Source organism: Mus musculus, chromosome 18 (assembly GCF_000001635.26).
Source record: "Mus musculus strain C57BL/6J chromosome 18, GRCm38.p6 C57BL/6J".
NCBI lineage: Eukaryota > Metazoa > Chordata > Mammalia > Rodentia > Muridae > Mus > Mus musculus.
The window spans coordinates 84,476,584-84,494,821 of NC_000084.6; the positions used below are offsets into that span (position 1 = coordinate 84,476,584).

Genomic DNA, 18,238 nt, shown 5'->3' on the forward strand with positions numbered 1-18,238 from the left:
AGAAAGTAAATCAATAAATGAACAAAGTGTTCTCAAAAGGTCAAAAAACATATGACAGATGTGCAGTGTCCTCAGCCATGAAAGAACGCAAATAGCACCCACACTGATGTTCCAGCCACTGCCAATCAGAGTGGCCATGATCATGACATCCAAAGCAAAGGCTCCTAGGAACTGAGGAAGGTGCGAACCATTCCTGCTGGCAGGATGTAAATCCGTGCGTGCGTGCGTGCGTGCGTGCGTGCGTGCATGCGTGTGTGTGTGTGTGTGTGTGTGTGTGTTTGTGTGTGTTTGTGCGCGCACATTTACCCACTAATAAGGCAAAAGTAGGAGGGACTGCAGGGGAGAAAGAAGGATGCGCAGGAGGATAAGATGGAAATAATCCCGGAGGTGAGTATGAACACAGCGGGTGAAAGAGGACAAGCATCATGACACCTATGATACTGTACACTGGTTTAATGAATAAACAGGACAAAATCCAAAATTCTACAGAAAGATGACTATTACAACACAGAAAAGAACTGGCAGGGAGAGGGGGGTTGGCCTATAAGAAGATAAGTAATATACCTCACTTTGCATAAGTAAGATATGCTGATAATTCTAGGCCATGCTCGTATCCTGTTAGTCTTTATTATTTCAACAGCTCATTTACAGAAATCTGTGTTCTTGTCATTTTGATTCACCAACTAGACTTTCAAATAAAAAGTTAACTTGATGGTGACTGTGAAAGCACAAATATCCGGATAGAAGGCTCATTCTTAAAACAGACAGCCTCAAGATACTCAGCCAGCAAAACAGAACTGGTTGTTCCTGGACATGAATGTAATGTATACAACATGAACTGCATCCTGAGGAAGGCAAACAAAAACACCTCAACCGTCTAACACACACATTAGAGCTGTCTCACCTTGGAGTTCACGGCTGAAAATGACAAGTGCCAAAACTGAACCAGGGCAGTAAATACTCACTTTACAAAATGAGAGACAGTACATACGTCTTTAAAATATCATGTTCGGAACAGGGGAGATAGCTCAGACTATGAAGTGCTTGCCTTAAAAGGACAAGGATGGAATTTGATCCTCAGAACCCAGGTGAAAAGGCAACATAGTGGCATACATTGTAATCCCACCCTGGGGTGGCAAGACCCAGCATGCCTGACCATATTGCACAACTGACTACTGAGAAGTCACAGGACCTTAGTGAATGAGGCAGATACCTGCAAACACAGGCTATGTTTAACATAACAGCAAAGTCCAAACATGCATGCATACAAACGTGTGTATGTGTATGTCTGTTCTGGGAGAGGGGACAGTATGAATACAGTACAAGAGAGTGACCTTGGCCTGAAATGGTAAAGTCACTAGCTTTCCCATGGCACATGAAGAAATGACTCAGAGTAGACAGGAGAGGTGGGCAGCAATGTCCAGGAGTAGAGAGTAGCCACCTGCTTAAAAGGGAGCACAGAGGCTCATGAGCAAACATGGCATCCTGGGCAAGGCTCTTGCCTGTTTGAACAGAATCCTAACAATTCTGTTTATAAAGCAGGTTTCTGCGAGTGAAAGCAAAGCAGAAACACCTGCTGTCTTCACCACATACCTAAGCCCTCATGCCAGGCTATGAATTCTATACCTAACAGGATACTGTAAAGCACACTTCAAAACACACCTGACATTATGAAGGAAACTATGAGCAACCCTCATTTCCAGGTGGCAAGTATCATACAATCTCCATGTGATACAAATGCTAATAACCATAGGAAATTTTAGTAACAACTAAATTTCTATTTTAATATTTATGTTTTAAATATAAAAGTATCATGTCCTTTGATAGTGTTGATACATAATACTATATATGACAATTACAGTGCCACAATTGAAGAAGAAAGACACAAACAAGAACAAGAATAATTAAAACAGCCTTGCTCACTTTTTCAAAGAAAAAATAAATTGTTCTACAATTATTAAGCTAACAAAGCAAGAGAAAATACGGGTACAGAAATGACAATGATCTGCAAATTTCATATCTGTGTCTTTCGGATAACCACAATGATCATATTTTATGCTGTCACTTTGCCTTTAATTGCTCACCCTGGTACATTTCTTCCTAGAAGCCATCAGTACCCCACAGAGCCAGATGCTGAACTGTAAAACCATACTGTGACCACAGACTTATGAGAAAGTGACTTTGCTGAGTGGGGTGCGTGACAAGTTAATTTTGCAATTACGCATTTTCAATGAAGCTACCAGTCTAGATGATTCTGTTTCATTAACAGATGCAAAATCTTTACAACAAACTACTAAGATTTATTTTTTAAAGCTTCATTTGATATGAGAAAACAACTTTTTCCATAAGTCTCTCTATAGTATATAAAATGTAGACATCACCTCAGCAGTGACAGAAGCAAGCTTCTATGTTGAGGCGTACTTAGGATTTCTTCCTGTCAACATACAAACTCCAACTACTTCAAGAATTCCAAGAAACTCACACGGCCATGGCCTTTACAACATCCCTTCTGCTACACTGTGTTAAACACTGTACTCCAATGCGAAGGCTACTGTGAAACAATATGTCCACATGGTGCAAATTGTTCTAAATTTCAAATATTGTCAGAGCTGTCATTGCCGCACAGCCAGCCACAGTAAAGCAATAGGAGACTACGTTCTGTTAGAGCAGGGCCTGCTCTCTATGAGACTGTATCTTTGCACAGGTAGCTCAAATTTGGGTAATGCTCTATCTGGTTTTATTCCTGTAAAGACATAAGAAGGCCAAGGGAAGACAATTCTCTTTCATTGATCTCCCCTAAATTAAAAATAAAATTTCTTGGAAAATGTGTCAGGGCAAAACAATTTAAGCCAAGTACTCCAAATGTCTAAGCTTAATGAAGGGGAAATTCTGAGAAATAACTATACACACACACACACACACACACACACACACACTCACTCTCTCTCTCTAACTTAATTGAAGCTCTGTTTTAACCACATTATCACCATAAAACATAAAAAGAAATTAAAATGTTAAAATTTCCTGGATAAATCTGAAGTTTATCTTAGGACTTTAATAAATGCATAACAGTACTGGTTTCTGTATATATAAATACATCCAGTCGTCACTTCCTAATTTAAAGAAAGGAATTACAAAAGTGATAATTCAATATACATTTAACAAATTCTAAAGAGCCATGGTGTGGTTACTCCAAATCCCTCATTCCCTCCTCTAAGAGGATGAGAAGCACATGACCAGCCTGACAGCACATGCTGAGAAGCCTAGAGCTGCCATGCAAGTCAGTGAGTCAGACACACACCAGGCCTTGCAAGAATGTCCTCTGTTCCAAACCCTGGCATGGAAGAGGGCAGAACAAACCTTTCAAATGCCCCCTGGACAAAGGGAGAGAAGTCTGTGCCCATCCTTGGGCTTCTACTTGTTCTGTCTGATACTCCTCTCTTCTGAACATTGCTCTCTTCTCTATCCTTTTGTAACTACAGCCAAAAACTCCTGCTGACAATCTCCAACTTCCATTCTTTTTCCCCCATTAATTCATTCATTCATTAATTCATTCATTCATTTTACATCCTGGTCACTGCCCCTCCACTTCTCCTGAATGCCCCCCCCCAACCTCAACATCTTTCTCAATAACTCACAGGCCAAAAAATCTCAGCAGACACCAAAGCAGATTCGTGCCACAATCCTCTCTCCAAAGCAGCCAGCAGTCTTCTCCAAGCAGTCTTCTGAGCCCATCTCCCTCCAGCAGGCACCCCCCACCCAGGCCTGTCCATATGAAAAGGTATCTATCTACCCTCTTATCTTCCGGGTCCTCCAACCACCTTCATCAGGGTCACCCACTGTGCCCACCTCAGCACAAAGTTTCTCAAACAAACTCCAGGTGTGAAGGATCTGGGGACTGCTGACAAGTTCACAATGACAAAGCGGCATTAACAAAGACAATGTCCTGCAGTCAAGGCATTGCAGGGACTCCTTCTGTCTTCTGAAGCTTTGTTTCCTCTTCAGGCCCAGCCAGAGGCACATCAGGAAGACAGCTGCTTCTCATAACCATGCCTTCTGACACTGCCGCCAAAGATGCCCTTTCCTATCATAAGCATAAAGAAAACTGCCATGTGTCCTCATCATTTCTGTGGTGTTTTCTGTGACTTCCCCAGGCCAATTCAGGCACCCCTGCCATGTTAGACCAGCTCTCGACACATACTCTGTTACAGCCTGTAAAGAATAGTGTGGAGACGCATGGCTGGTGTCACTCAGGATTAGGGAGGCAGGGAGTGTGATGTGTGACTCTGTGTCCAGTACAAAGACATCACTCAGTAACACTCTTCATCTCATATGAACTTAATTTGATGGATGAGCAAGCATTTCAGGGCAGAAGAAACATAGAGAATAATTGTTTTAGTCAAACTTAAAATGTTCAAACAGGATAATTTTGAAAGGTAGTAAGCAAATAATGTGAAACTACAACTATCTCATTCCAAAAAAGGCTACAAAGAGAGCCACAGTGGAGGGAATCAGGGCCTCTGAATGTTCTTCCAAGTCCAGAAAAAGCAAACTCAACACGTACCAGGATGAAGTTCTGCACGCTCTCCACAGAACCCAAGGGCACACTCCGGCCTCCCAGCTACTAATTTACAGCACTCTTCTGTTCAGTGGAGCCAACAGTGCCTACTTAACCTGAACACTAAGTCCTGCTGAGTCAGTAGATCAAATTCCCTAAGAGTACACACGCACGTGTACACAACACAACACACACACACACACACACACACACAGTATTGAAGACAAATTACACCCCTGCTTGAAGATGGTGTAGATACAAGTCTCATTGTCCAGGAAGAAAAGCAAGGGAGCTAAAACATGGACCTGTTCCTAAGAATGTGAGAGTCAACTGGGAAACATAGACTTCTAACTTTAACCTTTGTAATAATAACCACATTTTAAATTTGTTAATGTCATATTCTCAGAATAATATGTCCTGAAGTAGTCAAACCTAAACCCTTCCCATAACATCAGACATATAAACAATGCATACCAGGGCCAAAACACCATAACTAATGATAAGTTTATAAAAAGTAATATTATTCACCCTTAAGTAATCAAAATGGGTAACTTTTCAGATAACTATACTGGGATTGCTTCAACAAACGAGAATAAAATTTGTGATTTAAAAACAAGACGAAAATATATTATCTTACAGATCTGTAGCTCAGAGGTCCATCCCAGAGTTAAAAATCAGAGCCTCAGTGGAGCTGTAGTGCTTTGAGGTCCTTCCCTATGCCCTCTGGTCCTCTTTGAGGACCTTCCCTATGCCCTCTGGTCCTCTTTGAGGACCTTCCCTATGCCCTCTGGTCCTCTTTGAGGACCTTCCCTATGCCCTCTGGTCCTCTTTGAGGACCTTCCCTATGCCCTCTGGTCCTCTTTGAGGACCTTCCCTATGCCCTCTGGTCCTCTTTGAGGACCTTCCCTATGCCCTCTGGTTTCCACATGCCATTCCAACCACCTGCCCAGGGTCTGCTGCCCTAGCTTCCAAGTGGTGGGTTTTGTTTTTCCAAACACCCTGTGTTCCTCTCTGGCAGTCTCCCACACTGAAACCCCCTTGCTCATGCCAGCTGGACTGAGATCATCTCATGCTTTCAGTCCAGCAAAGAGCAGGCTTTAAGACCACAGTAATCTGAACCCCTGCTGCCATGTACAAAACATAGTCACCACTTTCAGAGTGTAGCAGTGACATGAACATCTTGGGGGGACTTGGGGTAAAAAGATTACTATTTAAATAAAACAAAATTAAGATTGGAAACTACTCAAAATGTAGATTTTAGGTGACTTACTTTAAAGGTTCCTGCTCTTTTCATAGGATAGCGACCATGAGAAATGGGCATGGACAACTCATGTTTGGTCATCTTAAACTGCTGTTTCATCTCACAGGATACTAGAGAAAAATAGCATGGAGCTTACTCTCAAAAGACTCCTCAATTAACTAGTGAAATAAGGGATTTTTTCCATCCCTTCAGATCTGAGCTCCATAAGCTTAACTGCCCCATGGCCAGGATTTCCGCTCTCCATTCACATTGCATGTGTTTACTCAAAATGTAGAAAAGAAAAGCCAGATACAGTGACTGACTGTCAACTTGTGAGACAAGTGAACATTAGGAAACACTCATTGGGTAATAAGAAGAAACTATGAAAAATGACAAAGCTCTTTAATGCTAAAAGGCGTCTTTATTACATCATTTGATGCAGGCATGGCTATGAAGTGTATTTATAAAAATGTACATCATTTGATGCAGGCATGGCTATGAAGTGTATTTATAAAAATGTTACTCAGAGCAGAGGTCATGTAGGCAACCCCACAGTTAGGCGCACAGCTGTGTCAGTGGATGAAATCAGTGTGCAGTATGGGAGCTGAAGAAAAAGGCATGGACATCTAGCCAGGACAGAGGGGACACAGCAACTGTACTAACATCTCAAAGACCAGCAGTCACAGGCCTAGCTATGCTCCTTACAAAAACACACGAAAACCATGGATAATCATACACTACTACACAAAAAGGAAAACCTGGCTTGATGAAAATTCTAAATAAAATATTCAAGTGAGCATAAACTTGTGGAACTTGTGCCAGTGGAAGTAAAACCTTGTCAGACCAGAAGATTGTAAAGGTTTGTTTTCACCTTTCTGTTAAGCTGCATAAAATGCACATGATTTACTTAATCAGTTAAATAGAATATAAGCAATATGCAAAAAAAGCATAGAAACTTAAAATACTGTTCTATACCTTTAAAGTTAAAAGTCTGTTATAATTCCAACTAGTTAAAGTGTGCATGACACGTGCAGAGGCTACAGCGCTGCATCGTGACTTACGTTACAGGTGGGCTTTTATCAACATACAGAACAACTGCCATCATTGTAAACTGAAGCTACCAAAAGATTACTTTTCATGTCAAGATTTTTTTAAATATATTACCTGAGCTGTTGGTAAATTCATATTGACATCATATGATAATGAGTCAGGGCACAGGGAAAAGAAGATTTTCATTCCACTTCCTGGTTTTTGCTTCTAGAAGTACATATAACCAAGTTGGGGGAAACATAGGATGTTCCTGATAGTGACAGGATTATTTCAAAATCCAATTATATCTGTTCATTCCCTTTTGCTTAATTAAAGCAAAAGGCATCAAACTCTTCCTCAGCAGTAATCAAGTGAGAGCTGCACAGCACAGAAACCGTAATTAACTTAACCTTATCACTGAACTGTATTGGGTCATTCAAGTGCAGCAACAGTATCAAAGAAAGAATCAATGCTATCAGGCTCCTGTCTCTGAGGAGTAGAGATTGAGTGGCGACCTCTGTAAGGGGCTGGCTTTGTTCCTGCCTAGCTATGCTGGAAGAATGTCCCTCCCTCCTAACTTTCATGGCAGTGTAACCATTTAATCAGTGTAAGTTAATATATTATCAATACCATGAATGTATAACTCAAAAACTGCTTTTCACCTTAGTTAGATATCAAAGTTACTGCACATAAACGCAAACAAGGGACCGTTGGGGCTTAGCTTCACATTGGCAAAAAGGATATGGATTTGCAAAGTATACAGAGGAAAGTTTCAGTTCCAGAAAATATGCTTTTGAATTTTCAGTCCACTCCCCCACATTACATCTCTCATCAGACACATATGCATGGGTGATTTTAATGTGGATTAATTCAAACTACAAGAGTGATATTTATGCAATTCCTAAAGATTAAATTTATTCAATTATGCCAATTTACTTGATATTTTATTTGTTTTACTGGAAAATATTTTCAAAACATGAGAAATCAACATTTGAATATACATAGCTTAAAGTCATCTATTCATTACTCCCAGTTACATTCAAGCATATTTTGTTATTTCCCTGAAGGATTAGAAATTCTCTTGCCAAGACATTATTTTGAGGTCTTTCGCTTTCACCCAGAAAGACACTAAATCATAGGGGACAATTATCAACAAATTCTCTGCGACAGGCCCAAAGCTTGCTGAGGTAATGCAGCTGACAAACTTTGATGCGCTGTGCCCGGGCACATTATGTTCATGTAGTGTGTACATCTGGGCACCCTTTATGGCAATGCTGCAAACAGCCAATCATTTATTCCACTCTAATTAGCACACATGTAAATCCTCACCAATCAAGTCGAGCACTGGGTTACTGTTGTGGCAGCCATACAGCAAGCTGGCAGCTCCACCTCAGAAGGATGAGAGGCCACTCCTGGGCTTGATTTGAACCTGCCATCACAGCAGGCAGGTTCCCCCCAGAAAAGGCTGCAACCAGCTCTCCCTTTCAGAGCTGATCAAGAAGTCCCGACAGAAAAAGGTCAACAGGCATAAAGTGGATGGGCCACAGTTGTTTTATTTTTTTCCTTGTCCTAGGAATCCACCTGAAGCAACGTGTTTCCCTATTACTCAAAGCCCAGTAGTTACCTTGAACAAAAGTCAAACTAAGTTATAAATAAGCTTTAACACAAAGGACACAGGAAAAAAAGAACACCAGGCATAATGCATAGTAACTTAAAAGATGAGCTGTGATGTCAGCCTACATATGACAACATGAGCGCCTACACACATGGAGCATGATACGAGTTTCTGTGAGTTATACAGCCTTTACTATCTAAGAGTATGAGTTTTTAATCTTTGTACCCATTTATCAACAGCAGTAAGTTCAGCTAGAAAAGCAATTTTAAAGACTGCACTATAGTGGGAAAGGAATTCAGAAAGAACACCATTTGGTATTTTTCATCTGTTGTTCTTCCTGTTAGTTCTTTCACCATGATGGAATCTTGTTATTTTTACACATCATCACGCACAGGAATATAACAATTTAGAAAACATGAACACTGTTGAAACCAAGAGCAGAGATTTGAACCAATGAAAAAAAATTAATGCTGAATTTAGCAGGTCTTTATACTTAGAGGTTTTCTCAACAGTCAAGTTACCATGGTTTTGAACACACATTTAAACTTGTTATTATAAACTACAACATTAAAATGCTTAAGAATGTCTTTAATCAACATTTACCAACTTCCTCATATATGGTAGTACTACCCAAACCCCATTGCAAACGCAAAACGGTTTGCCCAAACTGTTGACATTGTGACAGGACACGGTCATCTAAATAATTCATACTCTAGACCTATGCTATCAAGATGATGAAGAAGAAGAAGGAGGAGGAGGAGAAGGAAGAAGGAAGAAAGGAGGAGGAGGAGGAGGAGGAGGAAGGAAGGAAGGAAAGGAAGGAAGGAAGGAAGGAAGGAAGGAAGGAAGGAAGGAAGGAAGAAAGAAAGAAAGAAAGAAAGAAAGAAAGAAAGAAAGAAAGAAGACAACATGAAGAAAAGGAAGAAAAACTCTCGTGTTTTAAGTTGTCTGCACATTGCACACACCTTCGTGAGTCTAGAAACAACCCTGAGAGAAGATCGCACACTAATGGCAATAATGATCTAAACACCAATACATAAGACCGCCCAACAGTCTTAAATGATCATCAAGTGGTCCTTAAGAAAATAATACCCATTTCATTCCTTAAAATACTTAAAAGTGGCACACGCCTTTAAACCCAACATTAGGGAAGGCAGATGCAGACAGACCTCTGAGTTCCAGGTATGGCCAGCCTGGTATGCAGAGTAAGTTCCAGGATAGTCAGGGCTACACAGAGAAATCCTGTCTCAAAACAAAATAAAACCCAAAACAAAACAAAAAAACTCATAAAAAATAAAGATACCCTCCAAAACCTTATTATATAATCAAAGAATTCAGTTAAAAGGTAAGTGAAGAATTAATTCATAATTTGAAAACACTTTCCTAATAACCCCCATTTGAGGTGTTTTTAAAATGCAGTAAATGCAATAAATACATAAAACCATTAGCGTCTTCATTGTGCAATCAAAAGTAACAGAACAAACAAAAGGTGAAAAACACATACACAGAAACCCACACGGAGTCCCAAGGAGGTGATTGGCCCCATCAACACGTCTGCAGAAATGAACAAAGTTGAGCGGTTCCAAAACCGACTGCCTGTCCAACAAGTCTGAGAATCGCACTCAGTAATCCCCTGTTGGAAGGAGGAGACTCCTATTTCCAGCCACTGGCAACCTCGATTGCACTTTTTGTCAGGACTCAGCCCAGGCTGCCATCCTCACACAGCTGCTGATTTTCTGGCTCTCCTGACCGGGTGGTGAGCTTCACCTGAGTGGAGACACGGCCTGCACCACTCACAGATAAACAGCACGCTTAGGATTCAGCAGGCATGGTTTGAATGGATTGAAAGATGACCACACAAACCTTCTAGGTCTGGTATCACACACATAGCTCCCATTTAATCGCATCCAATGCTGTACTGGTTAGTTTCTGTCATCTTGAAAACAGAGTAGAGTCGCCTGGGCAGAGGTAATTTCAAGTGAGAAATTGCTCTATGAAAATGACCTGAGGGTGTATCTACGGGCATTTTCTTAATTAATAATTGATGTGAGCAGTGCCAGTCCTTGGCAGGTGGTCCTGGGTTGTGTGAGAAAGCAAGCAGACTGGATGGAGACATGGCTCAGAGAAGGGCACCGAGAGCACTTCTGAAGGACCATGGTCAATTCTCAGTGCTCACGCAGTAGACCATACCTCTGTGACTTCAATTCCAAGGGGATCCGATGCCCTGTTCTGGACCCACAGGCATCAGGCATGCATGCGGCCCAGAGAAAGGCATGCCGACAAAACACTCGTACACATAAAATCAACGTAAAGAAACAAAGAAAGCAATGTGAGCAGGCCATGGGAAGAAAGCAAATCAGCAACTTCCGTCCGTGATTTCTGACTCTGCTCCTGCCTGAGTGCCTGTGCTGACCTTCCTCAGGGAAGGGCTGTTACCTGCAAGTGTGGGGGGAAGTAAACCTTTTATTCCCCAAGTTGCTTTTAGTCACGGTTTATCACATGCAAGAAAAATCAGGCTACATACCAAGAAAGGCCATGGACCAGAAGGCCATCACTGTCAATCTTTCAAGAACTATATTAGATATAGTTACAGAAGAAATAAAATATATGCTAAAGAACAATATTTGTAATTCTTTTCTAACTAAAGTAATGGAATTCTGCAACTCAAACATGAACAAAAATGAAATAGAAAAACCAAAAAGACAATAACCCAGGAACACAAAAGTTGATGGTTTTGTAAAAACGCCTTCTGTAAAAATAAAAATTCGCCAGGGGTGGTGGCGCACGCCTTTAATCCCAGCACTCAGGAGGCAGAGGCAGGCGGATTTCTGAGTTCGAGGCCAGCCTGGTCTACAAAGTGAGTGCCAGGACAGCCAGGGCCACACAGAGAAACCCTGTCTCGAAAAACCAAAAATAAATAAATAAATAAATAAATAAATAAATATTCTGTTGATACTGAAGATTTTCTTCAGAATTTTATTTTTTATATAATTCATCTTTAAAAATATTGCCATTGCATAACATGATCCATAAGCTTCACTGTAGTGACTAGAAGAATGCGCTAACAGACAGGAGAAATGAGAAACAGAATCCTACTCTAAATTAGCCTCAATCTTTTGGTAAGAAAGAAAACAAGAAAGGGACAAGAAGACCGGCTCACAGAGTTCCATGCGGCCAGAGGAAGCGGCTGGCAGCATGGGCTTCCCCGTGGTCGATGCACGGTAACCACGATTTGTACTTTGTACAGACTGGTCTCACCTGCAAGACAAAGTCCCAACCACGCAGCAAGACCTTCTTTATCCTGTTTCTTTTAATTTCCATATTGTCAGAAATGTCCCGCATTTATTTTCTATTTACGAGATAATAGCTATTAATTTTTAAATATATCTCTACTTATCAAGTCACTAATAAAGAACAAAAGTACAATTCACTAACATAGATGATTTCTGAGTTTTACTCTACAAAAGACAGGCTTCTAAAAGACAGTTCATATTCAAAATAGGAGAAATTATACTGAAGTACGGCACATTTAGTCTACCATTTACATTTAAAGGCTACAGATGTGGAACATGTATACAAACTCTGTGTGTGTGTGTGTGTGTGTGTGTGGCATGTCTCCATGTCTGTGTGTGAATATGTACATTAAGACATATATGTACATGTATGCACATAAATATGGAGGCCAGAAGTTGACAATCGGTCACTGTGAACCTTGTTTTTCAGTGAACCCAGAACTCACTTGTTCAGTTAAGCAAGCCAGCCAGAATATACAAGATCGTGGTGTCTCATGTGACTCAGAACTCGTACAAATGCATATAAGCACACCTGCTCTATTCTGGGTGTACTGGGGAGGCAAACCCCGGTTTCTATGCTTGTGGGGCAAGCACTTTAAGAGCAGCATGCACAAGTAAAGCAGATGCAGGCATCGGGCATCACCTTGCTATCAGGGCTGGAAGCCTCTGTGGACAGGTGAGTGGCTCGTGTCACCATCCTCACTCTCTGCACAGCAGCCTCAGCTCTCCCACCCCAAAGAGGTAAGGTACGGCAGACAGACAAATCGACAGACAAATCGACAGACAAATCAAAACATCTCTCCTGAGCTTTAAGACACCTTATTGAAATTTGGACTTTCTGATTTGCCACTGAAAAGGGAAATTAAAAAGATATTTTTCCAAGTGCAAATACCATTAAATCATCTACATTTATCATTTCTCAATAAATTATTGAGAAATTCAATCAGGTTTAACAGGACCAAACTCTATCTCAGACACTAAAAACAATGATATTTCACTCATACTAAAATGCAGTGAGGGAAGATTTAACGAGACAAAGTACTGAAAGTCTCTATTGCATGTGGACAAACAGCATCTTCCTTCGAAGAACTACTTCCTTTGTTTGCTCTTACAATCCAGGGACATTCCACCAGCACAGGGTTGTACTTGCAACTTTAGAATACCTGTCAATGTCCAAACTTCTCCCTGATTTCCCACATCTTACCTCAAACACAGCTTTTAACAACATCTAACTTAAGTAGCAATAGAAAGCAGAAACTTGATTTGAACAAAAAAATTCAGAATGACACTTCCCACTGAGTAGCCACTGCTGTGAGCTGATGGCCACAGCACCACTGCTCCAGCTTTAGGAAGCTGCACTATGTGTGTTACTAGGACAAACACTGCATCATTAGGAAAGGACAAACCTGAAACCTTCACTGGTGTGGACAATGAAGGTCCCTCTGTCAGACCCATGTCTGTGCCGTGACTCAGAGAGCCCAGAGAGCCGCAGCTTCTCTCAGGACACTGAAATGAGATACTGTTTCATTTTATTTTCAAACCTGCAATGATACTTAATTATTTCTTGCTTGATAGTATATATTCACTGGGTAGAATTCTATGCAATGAAAGAGATCTCTACAAAGTTCCAATCAACACAAACTTGTATCAAGGACCAAAGCACATACAGGAAATCCAGAGTCGGCACTTGACTCTTCCTCCCATCAAATGTTCCACTTTACTTACCAACATTAACTGACGAATCACCACATCCAGCAAGCTGAGATGTTTATTAGGATGCCATTTACCAACAGGACATGACATTGTAAGATAACTGTATGCTTTTTAAAATACAATACTATTGATATATTGTTCTATGATATAATGGTAATATAACTCATGGATGGTATTATGACTAAAAGCATATATTGCTAAAAACAAAACAAAACAAAACAAAACAAAAAAAAGCAAAGAACAAAAAACAAAAAAACAGGCTTTTAGCCAAAACAAGATAAACAAAAAGCCATTTGTGTTTGCTCAGGATGCCACACTGAGTGACTGACTTCTCACCCCTGCTTAGGAGTCTGGGATGTGGCTCCTGTACCACAGACTTCTTTGCTGGAGAGATGGAGGGCTGGGTTGCAACCACTCCACCTCCATCAGCATCCTCTGATTCCTCGGTCAGGAACTTGTAGGACACTCAGGTGTGAAACAGTAGGAAGGAAAGCTGATGCACTCTTGACCTCAGAGGCTGCACCTCATGCTTGTGGGCTCGTCTTGTCCCTATTCCTCTACAGCTGTTTTCCTCACAACTGTTTGCTAGATGAATTTCAAGGTTCATGACCCAATACTTAAAAGGAAGAAAGCAGCTTTAGAGAGTCTTCTGGACTTAGCAAAGACCCAGTGGCATTTTCTACATAAAGTGTGAATGAATGTTTTATATGAACATCTATAGTCATATAAAATCAATGACCATGATCATATGCTTCTAATTCATTACTTAATGAGTAACTCATTAATATACAATAGGAATAAATGACAAACTAGCTGTATACTAGTTTTTTTTTTTACTTTACTATATTTTACTTTTCTTTCAGCAGAATATTTACCATAAGAATTAATTAAATATATAAACTTAGAAAATAGTGCTTTCAGGTAAAAAAAAAAAACCACATACACATAAAGTACTTACAGAAATTCATTTTATGTCATTTTCTGACTTCCAATATTCCTTAGCTGTTACATTAAAATGGATTATTTGAGTATTAAAATACTTATTTGGAGTAACTTCTAGTGTAAATGTCAGAGATATCTCTACTAAGAAAACTGATCCAAGCACAAACAAAACGTAAGCATCCTTTTCCTTCCAGATCTGATCTAAGACTTTTTTCTTGACCCTGAACTGATAGATGTGAACTGCAAGAGCAATGCAGAAGCAATGCAGAGACTCTACTATGGCACCATCTCAAGCAAATGCCTCACAGAGGCATTCATGAGTGGAATATTCAAACCTTGGCTCCTCTGTGGTTATGCCAGCCATAATGGCAGCTGAGCTATAAGCAAATTAAACTACAAACTCTACTTTGGGGTTTGAACTTGAAGATTTTAAAAATGAAGCTGACGCAGACATTTCTTGGTAAGGATTTGGAAGGATTTACTCATACAAGTAAAGAGATAGAGGGGGGCTAAATTATCAGTTCAAAAGCCAAGAATACAAAAACAAAACAAAACAAAAACCAACCCTATAATGAAAGAAAAATTAAAGAGGCAGAAATCAGTGTCCAATTAAGATGAGATTCAAATCGGAAGTCAGCATGTAGAGAAATACAGTCTGTATTAAAAATGCTAAAGAAAATTGCCCACTCTTGCTAACGCCCATGGTTGAGGGGCGGAGGCTCGATGGTACCTGAGAGCAGAAGAACCGTGTAATGCATTAGTCTTTCTTGATCAGGTATAAAATGCTATAATGCTTGTATAATGCTATATAAAATGCTTGTGATGCTATATTCTTTCTTGAGTCAGGTATATTTATGGCATAAAACATCGCCAAGCAGTACACTGGACACATTCACTTGCTTCTGATCCATATACGGATCAAAAATCACAGAATTTTAAACTAAAGCTAAACTTGTACATAATAAGAAAAAGAGGAAACACAGAACAGCTAGCTTCTGTAGTAAGTCTTCTTGCCCTCTGGTATTTCACATTTCTTATGGAAGTGGGAGAAGGACGCAGAGGAGGAGGAAGAAGAAGAAAAGTGGAGCAGAAGCACATGGCCTGGAGAAACTGCAAGTTCTAAGGGGTCTCATAGATGTGGAAGATGGTAGTGTAGCGGTATATCTGCCCAATCTAAGCACACAGCATGTGTTCATATTAACTGTGTTGTGTTTTCATTGCCGGGGAATATTTGGGTTGGAGTTTTACTGTAACACTTATTAATGAGTTTTTCAAGAAACTTATTCAAGAGGAGCAAGCTAGTTTAGGTATCAAGCAGCCCTTGGGACAATTGCATAGGCAAAATCAAATTTCTCAGAGGTCTGAATATTTCAGACCAAAGTGCCACTTGCAAGACTCCAATAGAACCCTTGCCAGACTCCATCCGACACCTGATTTGTCTGCTTCAGGCAAGCAAAACCAGGTAGATATGTACAAAAAACCATACTTTTCTGTTTTCTTCATCCTACTCAGCAAGCATCCCTCACTAAAGATTAAATTTAAGCTCCACTTACTTCCTGCCCTGGTTAATGTTGACTGTCAACCTGACTGGACTGAGAATGTCTGTGATTGTGTTTCCAGAAGAGTAAGTGAAGGGGAAGACACTACACAGGGCAAAAGGGCAGGGGCAGGTCTCAAGGCATCCTCGTGTCTCATACCTAATAGCGGCCTACCAAGGGGTTAGGTGTTAGCAGATCTTCTGCCCTCCCCAAAATCTTGGCCTGAAACCTCAAAAACCAAACCAAAACTAGCAATCCTTGTTTTCAGTATTTATGTGGGTACTTAAATGACAGGGGCATCAAAACTTAGTGGTGCATGTCCTCAAAATGCCTTCTTCCAAATGTGTTCCCATTGGCATGGGGACCTCAACAGGAATTCTGGAGGGGACAATAAGATCAAAACACCTAGGAGACCCAAGCACAGCAGGAGTACATGTAAGGACACTTTCATGGTTTTAACCAAAGAAAACTCTTCTTTGCATATAAAGTTAACAGTGATGCCAAGAAACAAAACAAAACAAAAGCTGAAAAGTTTGATGTTGGGTTCAGCACCCCTTAATCATCTGCATTTCTGCTATCCTCTCAGCTGAATCGTAAGCATGAGTGTGGCCAGGTGACAGAACTGCATGCAGCTCCCTTCTGTTCTACCTCCCTTTCTCTCTCTCTCTCTCTCTCTCTCTCTCTCTCTCTCTCTCTCTCTCTCTCTCTCTCTCTCTCCCTCCCTCCCTCCCTCCCTCCCTCCCTCCCTCCCTCCCTCCCTCCCTCTCTCCCTCTCCTCCATTTCATTTCCCTCTTTTCCTCTGGACGAGTGTAAGTGTCCCTGTAAATGCTAAGGGACAATCTTCATGAGTCAAGGATAAAATCTGGTACATGACCTACTTAGCCTGTGTTGGCTCAATTTCTAGAGTCTGACCCTGGGCAGGTTACTTTAGCATATGTAGGTACAGTAGAATTGGTAAAAAAAAAAAATTTCCTGACAACAATTATCTTAATTACATGTGCACAATGAAGCTTAAGGCATGACAACATTAAAACTCTTTTGCAAAGTACATATAAGATGAACCATCTACCATGAAGATGGGTTCTATAGCTTAAGAGTCTAGGATGTGGTGTGGTCTCAGATAGTTGTACAGGTCACCAGGCTATAAAGTACATGACACATCTCCCCTACTGACTGAAAAGCAAAACTAAAAATAAAGGTCTAGGAAGGGAGAGTCTGGGATATATATAATAGGCTAGGGGACTTGATCACCAGGCTATTGACAACATCCACCACCCCCAGGCTTCTGAGTGGAAAATAGGAATACAATCCCTTCCTTTGAAGAGGAGCCACCCACCCATGCTTAACATTCCTGGTTTCCCTAGTGCTTATCTGTGAGCACAAAGACCCCCATGCCTTCTACAGATGAGAAACTTACATATGACCCTTAACTAGCAAACTCACTGAGAGCTGACTGTATCAGTAAGGGTTCTCCAGAACAGCAGAGCTTATGGAGGGGGAGATAGATATGAATGGTGTATTCGAAAACTTACAGGATATGGTCCAACTAATCCAACAATAGCTGGCTATAAAGGAAAAGGCCAAGAACCTAGAAGTTCCGCAGTCCACCAAGCTGGACGCTTTGGCTGGTTTTCAGTAGACCCTGGAAGTGGGCTCTAATGCCAGGGAAGGAATGGGTTGTTACCATAGCAAGGGCAAGCAGGCAAAGAGCAAAACCCTCTTTTTTTCATGGCCTTGTATAAGCTGCCAACAGAAGGTAGAGGCCAGATAAGATTAAAGGTGTGTCTTCCCACTTCAAGATCTGGACCAAAGGCATTTTGTCTTCCCACCCCAAGATCCAGATCAAAAGTGTGTGTCTCCCAACTCAAAGGTCTAGACTAAAAGTATATTCAGCTACTTCAAACCAAGAAAAAAAAAATCTCTCATAGGTATGTCCTCCATTTCTGGATTGTAGTTCAGTCCAGATGCAGTCAGGCTGAAGACCAAGTATAGCCGCTGTGCTGTTTAGAAAAACAACTGTAATACCAAGGTCTACTCCTCATAATCAATCAATTATCTCCACCTATAAAGTAACTCAAGCATCTATTCAGGAACCAGGAAAGTAAGTAATCAACTTGGGAAATAATGTTAAAGTAGATAAAAATGACTTTGCTGGAAAACAGTCAGGATTTTATGGACAGAAGAGAAAGTGAGTCACTGAAGGAAAACTGAAGAAGACTAAAGGAAATGAACATCAAGTCACCTAACTGCGCTTGCTTGAGGAAAGCAAAGCATATGGAGACCGCTACACGTCAGACACAACTGACAAA

At 40.8% G+C, this 18,238-nt stretch overlaps 1 protein-coding gene and 1 long non-coding RNA gene across 5 annotated transcripts in view; both read right to left on the minus strand.

Annotated features, from left to right (window-relative positions):
- Nucleotides 1-18,238, minus strand: part of Zfp407 (zinc finger protein 407) — a 381,839-nt gene that overhangs the window by 268,883 nt on the left and 94,718 nt on the right. The window lies entirely within an intron of this gene.
- On the minus strand, nucleotides 282-9,243 carry Gm31909. The gene is made up of 2 exons (XR_877637.1): nucleotides 5,300-9,243; nucleotides 282-5,267 (listed from the first exon to the last, which is right to left on the minus strand). It is a non-coding gene; the product is annotated as a predicted gene, 31909 (long non-coding RNA).